This window comes from Petaurus breviceps, unplaced genomic scaffold (genome assembly GCF_028583685.1).
Source record: "Petaurus breviceps papuanus isolate PSGF00001 unplaced genomic scaffold, PetGlider_PUasm1.0 175, whole genome shotgun sequence".
Lineage (NCBI taxonomy): Eukaryota > Metazoa > Chordata > Mammalia > Diprotodontia > Petauridae > Petaurus > Petaurus breviceps.
The window spans coordinates 64,456,039-64,475,122 of NW_027185764.1; the positions used below are offsets into that span (position 1 = coordinate 64,456,039).

The 19,084-nt window shown below is 37.6% G+C and overlaps 1 long non-coding RNA gene across 7 annotated transcripts in view; it reads left to right on the plus strand.

Moving 5' to 3' along the window:
• Positions 1–19,084, plus strand: part of LOC138159166 (uncharacterized) — a 322,195-nt gene that overhangs the window by 55,158 nt on the left and 247,953 nt on the right. Inside the window, exon 4 of one of the 7 annotated variants that reach the window (XR_011167831.1) lies at positions 4,600–4,679. The exons of 5 other annotated variants lie outside the window; for them this stretch is intronic. This is a non-coding gene — a long non-coding RNA (uncharacterized lncRNA). Of the gene's footprint in view, positions 1–4,599; positions 5,064–19,084 lie in introns of those variants that run through there. One more of the 7 variants, XR_011167828.1, reaches the window with a different exon arrangement.

Sequence of the window (19,084 nt, forward strand, 5' to 3'; positions counted from 1 at the left end):
ATCTATCTATCTATCTATCTATCTATCTATCTATCTATCTATCTATCTATCTATCATCTATCTATCTATCTATCTCTCTATCTCTCTATCTATCTATCATCTATCTATCTCTATCGATCTATCTATCTGTAATATAGAGCATTGTAAGGTTAACAAAGCACTTTACATATGTTTTCTCATTTGACCCTCCCCACAACTCTGTGGAATGTCATTATTATGCCCATTTTACAGATTGAGGCAAGTTGAGGTAAACAGAGGTTAAGTGACTTTCCTAGGGTCACACAGCTAGTAAGTGGTTGAGGCAGGATTTAACATTCTATCTATTACAACACCTAGCTGCCACTGATGAGGACTGACCTTAGACTCACATATGCCTAGCAGGAAAAGTAATAGCCAAGGATAATAATCCACTTTCACATAAGGAGACTATGTCAACCCTCTATCCAATGTGTAATTCCTAGTAATTTGTACATTTCTAGTGATGGGGATCTCATTACTTTCTGACAGCCCTACGTGTTTGGAAGTTATTTCTTACATGAGCACCCAGATGATGCCCTGGAGAGAGCTCTGGTCCTAGAGTCGGGGAGCCCTGAGTCCAAATCTAGCCTCAGACACTTACTAACTGTGTTTCTTTGAGTAAATCATTTAATCTCTGATTGCTCAGTTTTTTCCAAGTTTGCTGAATTTTCTTATCTATAAAGTGGGGATATAATCACACCTCTCTCCCAAGGTTGTTGTGAGGAACAAATGAGATAATATTTATAAAGCATTTTAGCCCAATGCCTGGCACATAGTAGGCAAAATATAAATCTTAGCTATTATTATTACATTAATCTGAAATTTTCTTTCTTGTAATTTCAATCAAATAGAATGGTTCTCTTAAAATACAACATAATGGGGATGGGCATGTTCTCTGAGGAGATTATATTCCTATTTGGTACTTTTGCAGTATGGAGATGCCTAGTCCCTCAGCTAGGAGCAAAACCCATGGGGGTTAAGGAAGAAAGTGGAAGATATGATAGCAAAGATGAAAGATATCCACTATCCCCTATCTTTATGCTGGGTCCAAGAGCCCTGAGTTTCCCTAGCCTTCAAGGACATGTGCAGCAGATGTGAACCAGACTCTTATTCAAATGGCAGAGGCAGGTGGTCAAAAAATACATGACCAGGTGGTGTGAGGCCAACAACGAAGAAAGTGATTTGAAATATTCAATTTGCTTTAACCAGTGCTCTTGAAGTAGTCTGATAAAGGACGAAAGAAGACTAGATTAACCTAAGGGGGGACACATTAATTTAGACAAAGCTTGAAAGAAAAGACAAGGCATAGAACAAAGGGTTAAATCAAGTAAGAACATTCCTAGCACCCATCCCCCCAAATAGCTCCCTACACATGTCTGGGGAGGAGGTGGATCTCTGGTCTCATTTGTCACCTCCACATCACAGCAGGAGAGATATTCAAGGCACTCACAGCAGGGTATTAGATTAGTGTTTATAGCAGCAGCATTGTCTATAGTGGGTCTCAGAACTATATAGCCTTTTCCTACCACCTCCACACACACTCAATATGGTGGAGGAGAGGAAATACAGGGGACTAATTCACAAATGGACAGAACTAGATTCAAAAATTTAGGCAAATTCATGGGAGAGAGAGAGAGACAGAGAGAGAGAGAGAATGTATACCCTCTCTTAGATATGCTTTTATGTGTGGTTGTAATTAAGGTAGTCTAGAGACAGACATCATGGAAACTAGGGACATTAAGGATCTGAGAGGACAGAATGTTGGAAAGAGAACACAGGATAAAGAGGACACAGGATGGTATTAAATTTATTGAGGATGAAGGGAAGTGATCTGGGGATCTACAAATGATAACAATGATCCAGATGGAATAATATGAGCTTTTGAGGAGAAGAGGTAGTTGAGGAGTGTCAAGAGATGGGTCTGAGAGTCTCAGTGTTTAGAAGAAAGGAGAATGGTAATTCCTTCTGTCCTCATTTATTGGGGGTTGTGAGAGAAGGAAAAGTCAGTCTTGGAGAGAGTGACAAAGGATATGGTATCTTAGGAGAAAGCTAGATTTCAGTGAACACCAGAATTTGGAAGGAATGTAAAAGGATGAAATCTAATGTAACATCAATTCCAATGGCTCTATTTCATAGAGATTATGGGTATTATTACTATGGCTTCAACAGAGAATAGAATATTGGGAGAAAGTTTAATTGTCATTCTGGAACCTGATAACTGTTAACTGGGAAGACACTAAAAAAAGAGATAAATGCCTAAGATCTCTTAAAGATTGTTACCTGTCAAGGAGAAAGAATCCAAAGAGATCTATCCTGCAAGGATTAAGTTTAACTTTTACCTATGGAGAAGATATGCTGTGCAGAAGATATCTGAAGAGAATTGAGAGACTTTGTGTGTCATCTTGTGAGATCTGAATGGTGCGACTACGTCTTCAATGTTGAGAAGTCAGTAATGGCAATTGATAATTAAAGGCAACTGTCATCTTCCTCATTGGGATATGTTGCTGAAATATTTAAATATGCCATTATATTTTTGTTATACTTTTAATAAATTACATAGGCAGTGATGTTGATATTTCTTAAAACCTAGAAAGTGGGGGCGGGGTACAGAGAAAGACAGAAAGAGATGAAGAGAGACAAAAACAGGAGAGACAGAGAGAGAGAAAGAGAGAGAGAGAGAGAGAGAGAGAGAGAGAGAGAGAGAGAGAGAGAGAGAGAGAGAGAGAGAGAGAATAAAAGAGAAAAAGAGCTTTCTTCTTTAGGTACAGACTTCGTGCACTCTTAGAGGACTTATAACAGGCTTAAAATATAGGTTCTTTCACCCATTGCTGGAAAACTAACTTTAATGATCAAATTAAGGTTTAGGACCTGTAAAGTGTATTCTCCATAGAAGGACTGATTGGAACTAGGTGTGATGGTACATTCCAGAAATTCTTGCTAATGGGGTGGCTAAGACTGGTGGAGAACTTTAGCTTGGATGTTTTAAGTATCAGTAAGGCTAATGTCAACAGGGTATCAATGCTAAGTCTAGCACTGATATAATGAACCCAAAGAGTGGAGGGGGAACCAGGTTGCCTAAAAAGAAACAAACCAATTCATGTTGGATATAGAACAGGTCAAAGTTTCCATGCCAAATCTAATAACATGAGATTGAACCAATATACCTGTAAAGTCCTAAGCTTGATTTCGAAAGTTTAACATGTTTCAATAGTTCAGGAAAGAGAACTTTGCAAGTTCAAAGATGGTGGAGCCGTAGCAATGGGAATCAACAATGTTTCATAGCAGTCAAAGAAACTAATGTGTCTAAAACAAGGGAAAATCTGATGTATTTTGCTCTGGTCAAATAACATTTGATTTATTGTCTGTCTGTCAGTTAATGAGCATTTATTAAGTGCCTACTGTGTGCCTAGTACTGTGCTAAGCTCTGGTGATGGAAAGAAAGGTAAAAGACTGTTCCTGCCCTCCAGGGGCTTAGAACTTACTTAGAGAGGCAAAATGTAAATAACTATATATAAACAAACTATATATATGATGAATTAGAAATAAACAACTCGAATATAACTGTTAATGAAAGCAATGTTTGTTGAACAGGGATGACCACCAGTGAACTCAGTCACGTGATGAAAATGTAGAAGCTGTAATGCTGACTAAAAAGTTACATTCTCCCTTCCCCCCAATGAACTTAACTAGCTTTGATGTTGTTCAGTCTTTTCAGTCATGTCCAACTCTTTGTGACCCTATTGGCTTTTTGTTTTTTGCAAAGAAAGTAGAGTGGTTTGCCATTTGTCTTCAGCTCATTTTACAGATGAGAAAACTGAGCCAAACATGGTTAAGTGACCTGGAGGCCAAAGTACTATTATGGGAATGGCAAGAGTTAAAATTCATTAACTCATATTGAATACTAAGAGATCATTGATCCCTCTCCTCCCCCTGGAACTTAGGTCTTCCCCCTGCCCCAGATTCGTTTCTATCTTTTGCCTAATGAAATTCAATGGATTGTTTCTCCTACTTTTATCTTCTTGGCTCTATCTTACTCATTATTTCTTCTGAATGCATCTAGTTTCAAGGGCCATCTAGTTTCTTGGGCTGCTAAATCTCCCACTGGAAGTCCAGGATTATTTCTAATGGGTAAACAGATCAAATTCCTCCATCTACGGTCTTTATGTTCCATCTTCAGTCTTTATGTTCCATCTTCTATGGTCATCTTCTTTCCATTCTAACTTTTTCTATACCCTAAAGTCCATCATTCCATGACAAACAGGGTTCGATATCTCTGAACATCTGGAAGCAATTGCGTGAGGCTGTGTGTGAAAGAGACTTTACACCCTGTTTTCAAGCCGCAAGTTGCTTTTAAATAAGAGTAAAATTGTTTACTAGCCCCATATTCTTTAATTTGTGTGAATAATTCAAACATAGCTTTATGTTCACTTGATGCAAATTTTATAGGCTATTAGCATAGCACATAATGGGCCCTTGCCCCTTTGGGAATGTGGGGAGAATGGAGGAGGAGATAATTAACCCAAGAACAAATCATTCCAATTACTACATAGTTTTCCTTTTCCACCTACCTTTGTTTTTCAGCTCAAATGTCCTCAGGGAGTTCTAGGGGAGAACTCTTCACATGGAAGTGACAAGATGAACCCAAGGGAATTTAATAACAGGTCAGCAATTCATGCAACAAGGAGATTATCCGCTGACACATGAAGACATCACTCTCCAAATACAAGCACAGGGCAACACATCTGCTAGGCAGGAACGTAACTCCACATTTTTCAGGGGGGGAGGCATCACATTTCACAGTGCTAGAATGTTTCTTTTAGGTAGTGCTGAAAATATACTTAAGACACACTTGGACATGATTTCATGGTAGCTTTAGTTAATAAACGGTAATTTGGAAAGCCTTTTAGTAAAGTTGTAGAAACTAGTCACTCCTAAAGTGTTTTCTTTGACGAGTCTGACCTAGATCAATTAAGAGTCGCTCAGGGACAATTTTTTATTCTCTCCTTCAGCCATATTTTCTCCCTCTCATTGTTCAACAGGACATCAGGAAATGCTAGCTCTTTCCGTGAATAAATCAAATGCATGAAATGCACTTGCTGATAGTCTTTTTTATTCACATCACAGTCTTTTCATTTTCTTTACCCCTTTTTGAATTCTCCATTGTGACAAAGAAAGATTATTAAACAAATGTACTGGATATGGTGACTGACATCTGTCCACGTATACAGTGTTCCATCCTAGAAATCCCCCTCCTCTCTGGGTGGAAAGGGCACACTTTTTTTGTGGGAGAAATATATCTGATTATCTGTTCTCTTTGATCTTCATTGGTTTCTCAATTATACAGAGTTTGACTTGCTTTTACTGGTCCTTTTTTGTAACAACAGCAATGCACAGATAATCAGCGCTGGGTCCAGAGAAGTAGAGGCATTTGCCTTTATCCTCCCACTAAGGCATCTTTAGCTCTGGACACAATCATATATGTGGACCAGGCTTCATTCTGGGGAAGGCTGGTCTTCAAAGACAGGATAGTCTCTTTTATTTCCCTCATATTCTCTGTCTCTTTACATCCTCATTCCAAAGCTCTGAGAAAATAAGTTAAAGTTTTAGATTCTATCTTGGAATTCTCCAAAGAGGGAAAAGAAAGCTATTCTATGTACAATATAAAGCATGTATAGGACAGCTATTTATTTCCTTCATACATGAAATGCTTAGCTCCAAAGACTTACATTGACGACTTAAACAGGAAGTAGTAACTTGCAACTTTAATTATGCTCTCCTAGGAAGTTAATATTTAAAATATTGTAACATGTAACATTTTATGAGACTTGACATTTCATCTCCATATACACTCTACACTATCTCCTGTCCATGTCTTCTGATAAGTCATGCCTCTTCCTGTCCATGGCCATCTTTTCAAGTACTGTCATAGGTACAGGGAACCCAAACTTTCAAACTCACAAGGTTGACTCCAGGTGTGGGAACATCCATCTAAGGACTGATGTTGTCACCTCTTCTCAGGAAAAGAAACAAAACAGAAGAGTCAGACAGAGGCTCAAGTCTACCTAGTAGAATCCCTGAGCTAGCTGCTGGGTGTGAGCAGCAGCCATTTCTATTAAAATAAGGGAGGGTGCTTGTTTACTCCCATAGGGAATCTCAGAGAGATGGGAAGAATTGTTTGTCACACATTCTAGAGAAAGAGAGAGGGAAAGGAAGGGGGTAGGAGAGGGAGAGAAAGGGAAAGAGGGAGAGGAGAGAGAGACAGACAGAGAAACAGAGGAGATGGGGGGAATGTAGCAGCAAGCACCCCAGCATCCCCAGGGTGGCTGCCAACACAGGTTCTTAGGTTTTCTCTTCTAAATGAAAGCAACTCAAAATGAGTAAACAATCTTGCTTTAATCAAACATATGTCATTTACCTAGTTCAGGGGAAAAAGTCAGCACCCTGAACTTCAGAGTACACAGACAGAAGTTACAAGAAGATAGGGAAACATTTCAGCAGACAGGCCTCCAACTGTCTGACCATGACATCCATACTTAGTCAGTTACCAGAGAGGGAAGCATCAACATCTGGATTTTTCAAAGCTGGGGGACTCAACTGCCGCCCAGAATCTCTTCTGGTCCAATCACACAACACTTCTCAAAGTGAGCCCCAAAGCAAAGCCTCACATCAGGGTATATATAGCCTTCTCCTGGCTCAGAGAATGTAACAACCCTCTTGACCCCACTGCCCAATCACAAAGCGTTCCCAAAAACCAAGCCTCCCACCACAGTCTGCAGGTGGAGGTAGGTCTATCAAAGGGCCTAGGGGCAGGGAAGATCTTAAATTCCCATTCCCATATCAGGGGGAAAAGGCCTCTCCTTTTAAACTGGGACAATGCCCCAATCTTGTCATAGTAGGGACAACTGAACACTTACCCAGAACTGGCCTGGGCACAGATTTAGCACTACATGGGCTGTACTCTAACAAGAGTAGCCCAGCTGCTGCCATCCCTCATCTCCCCATTTACCTCATTACCATTTTCATTTGCATATTTACATTGTACATACCATTCTTGGGCTTATCAACCTTTACACACATCACTCAACCACCCATCTCTGTGGCTTTGTACAGGCTGTCCTCCATACCTGGAATGTACTCAATTCTTCCCTCCATCCCTACTCCTGGTTTCCTTCAAGATGGGCTCAAGTATCCCCTTCTGTATGAAGTCTTTCCAAGTCCTCCCCAGCAGCCAGTGCAAGGTTGACTTGAATTTGTCTTACATATACATACACATATGTATGTGTATATATACCTATATACACACATATACATATATACACACATGTAAGTATATATATAGTCTTGTCTATTAGATTCTAAGTTCCTCAAAGGCAGAGACTATTTCTCTTTTGCCTTTGTCTCCCCAGATCCTCATATAGTGGCTGAGAAATGGTAAATTAATGCCGCTTGGTTGATTATTGATTATGAGTTCATACAAATCTCATATTTCTCTGAATTCTTCATACTCATCATTTCTTACTACTCCATTAAATTCATATATTACATGAATGCTAATACCCTAGTGTTTTCAGTGATTCCTCATTCAATGGGTAGCTACTTTCTTGTTCTTTGCCAGCATAAGAATGCTGCTAAGAATATTTGGTGATATATTTGACCTCTGTTTCTGTCTGATTTTCTTGGCATATGTGTAAAACATTGGGATCAGTAAAAGGGTCTAAAGAGTTTAGTGACCTTTTTGCATAATTCTAAATTGATGTCCAGAATGTTTGAGCCATTACCCAACTTCGGTATGTATTAGTTCACCTATCTATCTTTGCCCCTCAAATATTGACTGCTTCCATTTTTTGTTGTAATCCCTGTCATTTCATGCATAAAGAGAAACTTCAGAATTATTTAAATTATATTTCTCTTAGTGATTTGGGGTAGTTTCCAATGTGGTAATTTGGAAGTTGTATTTCTTTGAAAACTTTATATTAGTAGATCAACTTATCAACTAGAAAATGACTCTTTTCATATAAATTTGAATCAGTTTCTTATTTATTTTGGAAGTGAAACCATTACCAGAGATACTAAATAGATCCAAAAGTATTTTTCCTAATCAATCATCATCTCATATCATATACAGTATCCCATATTCCTTCTGAAATTCTTCCCCAGAACTAAGTTCCCAGTACTTTTGGAGTACCACTATTTCTCCAACATCTAAATTCACAATGTTATTTTTGTGTTCACTAGTTAATTCAACAAACACTTTATTGAACGTCTACTGAGAGTTTATTTATATCTTCTTTAATCCTGGTGAACATACCTAAGATATATCATCTATACCATATAATGTGTGTGTATATGTATATGTTCATGTATGTGTGTATATGTACATGAACACATACATATATAAAACAAATCTGGTACAAAAAAGTGTTTTGAAAGATATCGTCAAAGAAATTTGTTTAGAAAAAATGGTGGGACTGGTCATGTATCTAAATTGAGAGAAAATAAACCACATGCTGCCCTGGTATCCATGTGATATCAATATGTGTAGAGAAAGTCCCCCCTCAACTTGAGTGCAGAGGATTTAAGAAAGGATATGAACATGGGTCACATATGGTAGAAAGTCATTTAAGGGTCATGTTCTGTTCCATTGGTGAGACATTGGAGAGATCACAGATCTATTGAAGTATTTTCTGTGCTAGGCAAAGCATAAAGATAAAAAGCATGATCTCTGTCTACAAGGTATTTAAAATGTATTAGAGAAAAAATACAGACAAATAATTGTAATCAAGCCTCTCATTGCCACAAGAGGGATGAACAAAGTGTTTTCAGACAACAGTGGTAATATGTACCGCTTCTTGCATTGGGGATTGGGCAAGACTTCATAGAAGAGGTAGCATTTGAGATTGGCCTTAAAGTATGGATAGGATCAGATAAACTGTGAGAGATAAGAAGTTTCAGGCAATGGAAACAATGTGAGTAAAGGCATGGAGGTGGGGAAAAACTGAGTACATACTAGCAATGGCAGATATATAATATCCTCAGGTTTATCATTTATGACTGAAACAGACAGACTGACAGACATGAGCATTTGTCAAAACCCATTTGAACAGTCATCCACTGAACTTCTACTCAGATATTTCTTCATGTCATGGAGGTGAAATGGGGTTCTCAAAAGCTGGGCCACTGAAACACACATTATGATAGGTCCAATCAAAAGTGGAAGGTTCAAATGTCTCCCTGGCAATGGACCAATGACGATTGGACTGTTGTCCAATGACCAGTCTATTAACTTTGAAGAAACCAATTGCCAGAAGGTAATGTTTTTTCAATTTTTTCAACATAAATATCATCTGATGAACTGTATGAAGGTTGGGAACTATATAAGTGGCAGGAATACCCACAATGATGAAATCCAGGTCCTTGAGGTCCTGAAGTATTTTAACTATTTGAAGAGTTAAATTATACTGCTTAAAAGACATGAGGTCTGGGGCAGCTAGGTGGTGCAGTGAATAGAGCACCGGCCCCGGGGTCAGGAGGACCTGAGTTCAAATCTGGCCTCAGACACTTAACACAAAACTAGCCATGTGACCTTGGGCAAGTAAATTAACCCCAATTGCCCTACCTTACCCCCTCAAAAAAGCAAAAAAAAAAATGCACGAGGTCTACCTGCTGAGCAAAATAATTTACAGGGCATTGGAATACACACACACACAAATAAACCTCTAAATTCTGTGCTTAGTATTTACTCTTGAAAGTGGCAGAAGTGTTGCCTAAACTAAGCATTTAATTTGGAATTCACACTGGAGATCCCAGTTAATGTAATACTAATTCATTGCGGAAATTATCAAGGCTTAATAACCACATGAGTTACAATGTGATCCTGTTGTGACTCAAAATGACACCTGTGTTAATGGTCTAATTAATAATGTATATGTTAATAAGAATTTAATTAAGAGAGGTAGAATTATCAATATAGTATTCAATTCACCAGAATCAAAAGGGTCTATTTAGTGCTTCGGTTAGTCTAGATGTGATTTTCAATGATAAATGACCTTTTAAGTCTCATTAATTAAGGAGACAGTTATTAGCATAAAAATGTAATTCCGTTGGAAGTACAAAAAATGTCAGCAAGATAGTGATAAGGGTAAATAAAGATGCATTCAAACAATTAATAGTCAAGTAGCAAGAAGTTGCAACAAGGCTTCTGCCTCTTCTGCTAGGAGGAGAAGAGGGTACCTTCAGACTAATATTAGAAATCAAGGTTCTATTCTTATATAGGAAGCAAAGGGCACAATTCTGATTCAGTGGTAAAGCAAAGGGAAGAAAGTTCTCACTTGCCACTGTTAATTGGCTCTGCATCAGAAATGGATATGGGTTTTATCAATGAAAACGGCAATAAATATGACATGTGTCCATCTGCTCAGTGCTTTGCCCTAATGATCTTTTCCATCTGATTCTCAGCTGAAACTTTCCAAGGATATTGTCTCTCCCATCAGAAATGTAAGCTACTTGAGAGCTGGGACTATCTTGCTTTTCTGTTTGTATTTCTAGTTCTTCATATATACTTTGCTCACAGTAATTGCTTAACAAATGTTTTCTCATTCATTCACTCTAGAACCAATTATGTCAAGCCAAAAACATTTTTCGGAACGTGAGGCCAAGTGGTAGCAATAGATTTGTGCTCAACCAAATAACATAGTGGGCACTTCTCTAGTATTCTTGACTCTCCACTAGACTTTCTCTATCACATCATAGAAACCTATTTCTCTAGAAGCTCACTTCACCTCTGGACTTCACACAGTGCTAATACCTTCCTTCTGAATAGCTGTTCCCTCCCAGAACCTTCATTTTAAGGAGGACACCATATCTTTATTCGTCTCCAGGAAGTATTCCTGACTCTGTACCATGGCCCCTCAAAAAGTCCATTTACCTTTCTCTCCTGTAACCCAGATTTTCAGTTTACTTTTATGTGCCATCTCACCCCATTAGAATTTATGCTCTTCAAGGGTAGGCACTATCATTCCTTTTTGCTTCATTTTATATTCCTAGTGATTAGAACAGCACCTGGTAAATAGGGATTAATACATTTTTATTGACTTGATTTGACTTACTTCACACATTAGGTCTGTTATTGTTCAGTTGTGTTTGAGTCTTCATGACCCCATTTGGGATTTTCTTGGCAAAGATACTAGAGTGGTTTGCCATTACTTCTCCAACTCATTTTACAGATGAGGAAACTGAGGCAAACAGAGTTAAGTGACTTGCTCAGTGTCACACAGCTAGTAAGGGACTGAGGCTGAACTTGAACTTAGGTCTTTCTGAGTGACTCTCTCCACTGAGCCACCTAGCTGAAACACACATTAGATTACCCTCTATTATAAGGCATATCTTGAAAATAAATAGTGGCTTCTTTATTGTCTCCTCCCTTAGAATGTGAACTCCTTGAGGGCAGGGGCCATTTTTTTTTCGTTGTTTGCATTCTGAACACTTAGCGTAGTTCTTGATTGACAGCAAGTACTTAACAGTGTTTATTGATTGACTGGCTTATTAATACATTGAGGTTATTTCTGGTAGCATCAACCTTGCAGTTTGTTGGGGGGAGATCTACAGAGAAAAGGACTGTTAAAGGTAGAGGCCAGGTGAATTATGGTGAAGTCTGGTGACAATTCCTTTGGAGCCTTCCTCAGGAGGGGGGTTAGGAGATGAATGGGGATCAAGAAATGCCCAGGAGACTGGCCTGAGGAGAGGGAGTTAAGGGAGGATACTTGAGAGTGAGCTGACAAAAACTGAAGGCGAGCTAGACTTTCCAAAAATGATGGGAAGACTAGAATAGGGAGAAAGAACCGAGTGAAAGTGGCTGAGGACCAAGCAAGAAAGCTTTGATCAGAGAAGCCAAACTAAAGTCCAGCTGGGGTGATAGAATGGGGGAACAGGGTCTAGTAGTCTGGAAAAGTCTTCTTTTGGCAGTGTTAATGCTTTCTCTCTTTGCCTTAATGTATGTTCCGCTCCTGCCTCCTCCATGTTTAGGATGTCCTCAACATGGTGGGAATCTGGTATAGAGATAAACACATATACAAATACCGAGTGACATTCAACAACTGATTTATACCTAATCAGTAGATTTCCTATGTTTGTCTGAGGCTTTCTCAATATTTGCTATACAGAAAAACTCAAGACGCTGAAGAGTGTTCAGCTTAGTTTATTTAAATATATTATGAAATTTAATTTAAACCTCTTTGCACCTTCATATGAATATTTTCTTTTATTTTAATCATCATTAAAGTTAGCCTAGTGTTTTTTCTGCTTCTCTGGATTCACTTTTTCTGTTCCCTAGGCCTTCAATGCCTCCTTCTCCCTGCTCCCCCCTATCATTTTTGCCTGCTAAAATCCTATTCATCTTTCTAAGCTCAGCTCAAGTGACATCTCTACCATAAAGCACACATTCTATTGCTTGTCCAAGAGGATGTGATTTCTCCTTCATCTGAACATTATGTTTAATTCAATAAAGGTTTATTAAACACCTTTTGAGAGCCACATACTGAGCTATGTGCTGTAGATAGAAAGATGAAACCCTAAACAGCCCCTGCCTCGATAACATGTGGTTTTATTTCTCTTAGGACTCTGGCTTTCAAGTCTTGGCTCCGCTTTTTAGCTGTGAGAGCTTGGGCAAATCATTCAATCTTTATGACTCTCAGTTTCCTCATCTATAAAGTGAGGGAAATAGTACTACACAAATAATTTAGTGGGTTGCTATGAGAAACAAAGGAGGTAATGTATATGTAAACTAGAGATTGAATTTAATCCATAAAATGAATACGGAAATGGGCTCCTATGTGTAACATATATTTAAAAAATAGTCATATGTGTCCATAGCTTTCTACATATTTGTGTGGGTTTCCATATGTAGAAGCAGAAGCTTCTGCTTGTAAATGAACCACTTCTTATGAGATAAGACACCTCCACATACACTTGCTCTGGCAGGTTGGGTGTCCACACTCCCAACACCCTAGCATGTGAGGCCTGACCAGTATACTTACCTTAAATAGTTAGCCAGGAGGCAGAGCCAAGATGCCAGAGAAAAGGCAGAGACTTGCCTGATCTCTCCCAAAATACCCTCCAAACAACTTTAAAATAATGCCTCAAAATGAATCCTGGAGCAGCAGAACCCACAAAACGGCAGGGTGAGATAATTTTCCAATCCAAGACAACCTAGAAGGTTGGCAGGAAAGGATCTCTCACAGAGAGGGAAGAGGGGAGAGTAATCTAGTACAGGGAATGCCCCAGCAAGACAGAAGCAGGATATGGGAGGGACTGAATCAGCAGCAGCGGCTTCTGGAGCTCTTGGCCCACAAATAGTATGGGGATCAAAAATATGGGAATAAGGAGATTACAGGGGTCGCTTTGCTGGCACTGGGTGTACCAATATGTTTCATTGCCCGTTTGTGGCTCTGGATCTCAGTCCCAGGGTCAGGAGGAGCCACTAGCACACTAGAGCTTGTGGCCGCGGGGGAGCAGGGCCCCTGGTCACAGTTCCAGGGTTGAGAAGAATGCTTATGTTCTCTCACAGACCGGAGCACAGGGCAGGAGAGTTGTAAACACACTTCTCCTCAGAACACATCACCTTGGGAGAGCTGAAAACTTACAGACCCCCTGAATTGGTTCTGAAAACAACTGCACAAAAACCCTGAAGCTTGGGAGATTGTCCACTCTATCCCAGGAGCAGAGTCCAACTTTAACATAAAGTTAAAAGTCAAGAAATAGGGTGGGAAAATAAACAAACAAAAACAACAACAAAACATGAACATAGAAAGTTGGTATGGTGAAAAGGAATAGCAAAACACAAACTCAGAAGGAGACAACAAAGTTAAAACTGCTATATCTGAAGCTTCAGAACAAAATTTGAATTGTTCTCATGAAAAAAAGAGTCAAGAGCTGCATAAACTAGGCACAAAAATTACTGAAGAAAATAACATCTTAAAAAATAGAATAGGCTAAGTGGTAAAAGAGGTACAAAATCCACTGAAGAAAGGAACTCCTAGAAAATAATTCCTTAAAATTTAGAATTGGGCAACTGAAGTTAATGACCCCATGAAGTATCAAGAAACATCAAACAAAATCAAAAGAATGAAAAAAAATAATAGAAAATGTGAAAAAAAATCTCATTGGAAAAACAACTGACCTGGAAAATAGATTGAGGAGAGATGATTTAAGAACTATTGGACTACCTGAAAGCCAGAATCAAAAGAAGAGCCTAGACAGCATCTTTCAAGGAACTCTCAGATGAATGCTGGGATGATGGCAGAGTAGGCCAAAAATTTCTAGGCTCTCCAGCCTTCTTCCACAAACAGGCAGAAAATTGCCACAAAATTAACATAAAACAGCAAAAATAAAGGGGTAAAGCAGTTGTACTCTTAAGACATCTTGAGAGGACCTCAGAGAAGACTCCAGGAGCTGAAGTTTGGTCTGAATGAAGTGTAAATACTTCCAGGATAACCTACTGATCAACAAACAGTAGGCCCTGAGGAAAGCAGACCAGGCCTCAAGAAATTTTCACCTCAGGAACGTTCACTTCACAAACTTTCATCTAAAAAACAGCAGATTAGATGTAAAGGCTGATACTATAAGCAATCTGGGACAGGAAGAAATAGTTTACCTGTCAGATTTATGGAGAAGGGAATAATTTATGGCCAAACAAAAGATAGAGAGCATTATGAAATGCAAAATGGATAATTTTCATTACATTAAATTGAAAAGGTTTTGTACAAACAAAGCCAATGTAACCAAGGTTAGGAGGGAAATGGAAAATTGGGAAAGAATTTTTGCAACAAGTGTCTCTGATAAAGGCCTAATTTCTAAAATACACAGAGAACTGAGTCAAATTTATGAGAGTACAAGTCATTCCCCAGTTGATTAATGGTCAAAGGATATGAACAGGCAATTTTCAGAGCTATAAAAATGTCCAAAAAAGAAATCTTTGAAGAATTTAAAAAGGAATTAAAAATAAATAAGACAGGACAAGGAAAAATAAAAAAATGAAAACAACCCAAGAAAATTATAAAAAGAAAGTTAACCACTTGGAAAAAGAGAAACAAAACCTTAAGGAAGAAAATAACTCCTTGAAAATTAGAATTGGGCAAGTGGAATTGAATGATGTTATCAAAACATCAAGATATCATAAAACTAGAAAAGATAAAGGGAATATGAAATATCTCATTAGAAAAACAACTTCTCAGGAGAACAGATTGAGGAGAGACAATATAAGAATTGTCAGACTACCTGAAAGTGATGATAAAAAAAAGAATCAGGATACAATGTAAGAAATTCTTAAGGAAGTTCTAGAATGAGACAGTAAAGTAGAAATAGAAAGAATCTGCCAGTCAATCTGCCATCTCACCTAAGAGATCTTAGGAAGAAAACTTACAGGAATGTTATAGCTGAGTTTCAAAATTCCCAGGTTAAAGAGAAAATATTGCAAGCAACAAGAAAAAAAAAACAAAATAGTGCAGAAAAACAATCAGCTTTTCACAAGACCTAGCAGCTTCTACACTAAAAGACTGTAGGTCTTGGAACATTCTATTTTGAAGAGCAAAGGAGATAAGTTGCATCAGCAAAGCTGAGTATAATCCTAAATGGAAAAAAAAAGGATAATTGAGGAGCTAAAAGATTTTCAGGTATTTATAACAAGAAGACTAGAACTCAATGGAAAATTTTATATAAAAGATCCAGAAGAAATATAAGGAAATCATTAAAGACTAATTATAAGCCACTGATTAAGGTTAAGCTGTTTATTCATGATATATGTCAATATTAGTAATTATTTGTTATTATTAGTAATAGTATTCTTAAAATTGTTTTCCTTACAAAGGTAGTCTGAAAGAAAGTTTGGAACTGTGTTGTGTAAGATGAGATGATTCTAAAAAACAAAACTGGTTAGGAAAAGGTTAAAAGGAGAAACTATCTCATAGAAACAGGGCATGAAAGGAAGAACTTATAAAGAGGAAACAAGTAGTGGTGGAGGGCTAGTAATGTTGGAATCTTACTCTCTTCTAGGTTGAAGAGGAAACAAGGTAATGTATTTGAAGAGGTTTAGAAGTTTTCTGAACTTCTAGAGAGGTAAAAAAAAACTGGGGGACAGGGTAGGGAGGGATTTTTAGAAGGGTATATTGATTAGGATTATGAGGGTGGGGTAAATAGATCAGGGAGGGACTTTTAGAGGGGAGGGTAAATAAGGAAAAAGAGGGTAAAGGGAGAATATAAGGTAACAGGGATAGGGTGAAAAGAGAATCTGAGAAAGAAAATAATGAGTAAAAATAAGATGGAGAGAAATTCACAAAAAGCAATTATAACTTTGAATGTGAATGGCATGGACTCACCCATAAAACAGAAACAGAAAGCAGAATGGATTAAAAATTTGAATCCAATAATATGTTGTTTATAAGAAATATATTTAAAAGTGAGACATAAACACAGAGTCAAAATGGAGGGTTTCGAGTAGAATTAATTATACTTTAGCTGATACAGAAAAGGTAGAGGAAACAATTTTTATCTCAGACAAAGTTATGGCTAATATATATATTTAAAAGAGATAGGGGCAGCTAGGTGGCGCAGTGAATAGAGCACCAGTCCTGGAGTCAAGAGGACCTGAGTTTAAATCCAGCCTCAGACACTTGAAACTTACTAGCTGAGTGACTAGCAAGTTACTTAACCGCAATTACCTTGCCTTCCCCCCTCAAAAAAAAAGAGATAAACAGGGAAACTATATTTTGATATAAAAGGTACCACAGACAATGAAGTGTATGTGTGTGTGTGTGTGTGTGTGTGTGTGTGTGTGTGTGTGTATAATGGCTAAACAAGTTGTGATACATGATTATGATGGAATACTACTGTACTATAAGAAAAGAGGAGCTCAAAGATTTTAGAAAAAACATGGAAAGACTTTCATGAAATAATGAAGAGTGAAATGAGCAGAACCAAGAGAACACTGTATACAGGAATAGCAAAATTGTTTTAACAATGACTTTGAGTGAATAAGTTATTTTGTGTATTATAAATATCCAAATTAACTATAAAGGACATATGAAGAATGACACTATCTGCATTCAGAGAAAGAACTGATAAATAGGAGTACATATAGAATAATTTTACATATATATCGATTTGTGTCTAATGCTAGCTATCTCTATGGGGGCAGGGAGATAGAAGAAAAAAATAAATTTACATAATAATTTTGGTGTATATTTGAAAATTGTGTATAGTAGATTTGAAGTTTCATATACAATCATCTTTTTATGTTTTATGCTATATGCTATAGAAATACTTGTTTCATTCCATAAATTAAAAAATAGAATTATAATAAAAAAGAGATAAAATACCCTGATATTCTAGAACCACAGGATAAAATAGAAATTACAAGAATTTACCAATGACCTCCTGAAAGAAATTCCAAAATAAAACCCCCCATAAATATTATAGCCAAATTCCAGAACTCCCAGGTCAAGGAGAAAATATCACAAGCATCCAGAAAGAAAAAAATTCAAATATCATGAAGCCATAGCCAGGATACCCCAAGATTTAGCAGGTTCTACATCAAATGATTAAAGAGCTTAGAATGGGATATTCTAGAGGGCAAAAGAACTAGGATTACAACCAAGAATCACCTATCCAGCAAAACTGATTATAAATCTTTGAGAGGGAAAATGGATATTCAATGAAATAGAGGACTTTTAAGTACTCTTGATGAAAAGACCATAGTTGAATAGCAGATTTGACTTTGCAAATACAAGACTCAGGAGAAGCATAAAAAGGCAAACAGGAAAGAAAAATCATGTGAAATGACTCAAAGAAGGAACAATATACACACTCAGTTGGGTATAGAAATTTGCCTTTCCCTACACAAAATTAGGAAAGGAAGGGAAAAAGAGAAGAGGAGAGGGGCTGATAGAAGAGATAGCATATTGGGAAAGGTGGTAGTTTGAAGCAAAACACTTTTGAGGATGGACAGGGTGAAAGGAAAGAAAGAGTAGGATAAATAGGATACAGGGAAATATATAGTTAATAATCATAATTGTGAAATACAATTTATAGCAAGTTTCTCTGATAAGGACCCCATTTCTCAAATATATAGAGAACTGAGCCAAATTAATAAGAATGCAAGTCATTCCCCAAATGCTTATGGTCAAAGGATATGAATAGGCAATTTTCAGACAAAGTAATCAAAGCTACCTATAGTCATATAAAAATACTCTAAATCACTGTTGATTAGAGAAATGCAAATTAACAAAACTTTAAGGTATCACTGTATACCTATCAGATTGGCCAATATGACAGAAAAGAAAAATGACAAATGGTGAATGGAATGTGAAAAAATTGAGACACTAATGCATTGTTGGTGGAATTGTGAATTTATTCAGCTATTTTGGAGAGTCATTTGGAACTATGCCCTAAGAGCTACAAAATAATGCATACTTTGACACAGCAATACTACTACTAGGTCTGTATCCCAAAAGGATAAAAAAACCAAAAAGGCAAAGGAACCCTATTACAAAAATATTTATAGCAGCTCCTTTAGTATTGTCAAAGAACTGGACATTGGGGAGATGTCCATCAATTGGGGAATGGCTAAACAAGTTGCAGTATGTGATTGTGATGGAATACTATTGTGCTCTATATAAGAAATGAGGAGCAGTTTGGTTTCAGAAAAAAAACTGGAAAGACTTAACTGATGCAAAGTGAAATGAGCAGAACCAGGAGAACATTGTACACAATAATAATAGTATTGTAAGATGATCAACTGTGAATGACTTAGGTATTCTGAGCAATACAGTGTTCCAAGACAATTCCAGAGGACTTATCATGAAAAATGCTATCCACCTCCAGGGAAAGAACCGATGGAGTGTGAATGCAAATTGAAACATACTTTTAAAGAAACTTTATTTTTCTTGGCGTTTTTTGGGTCGGTGGCGGGAACAGGGGTGTGTTTTCTCTCACAACATGACCCATTTGTAAATGCATGACTGCATATGTATAACCTATATCAAATTGCTTGCCTTCTCAGGGAAGAGGGAGGGAGAGA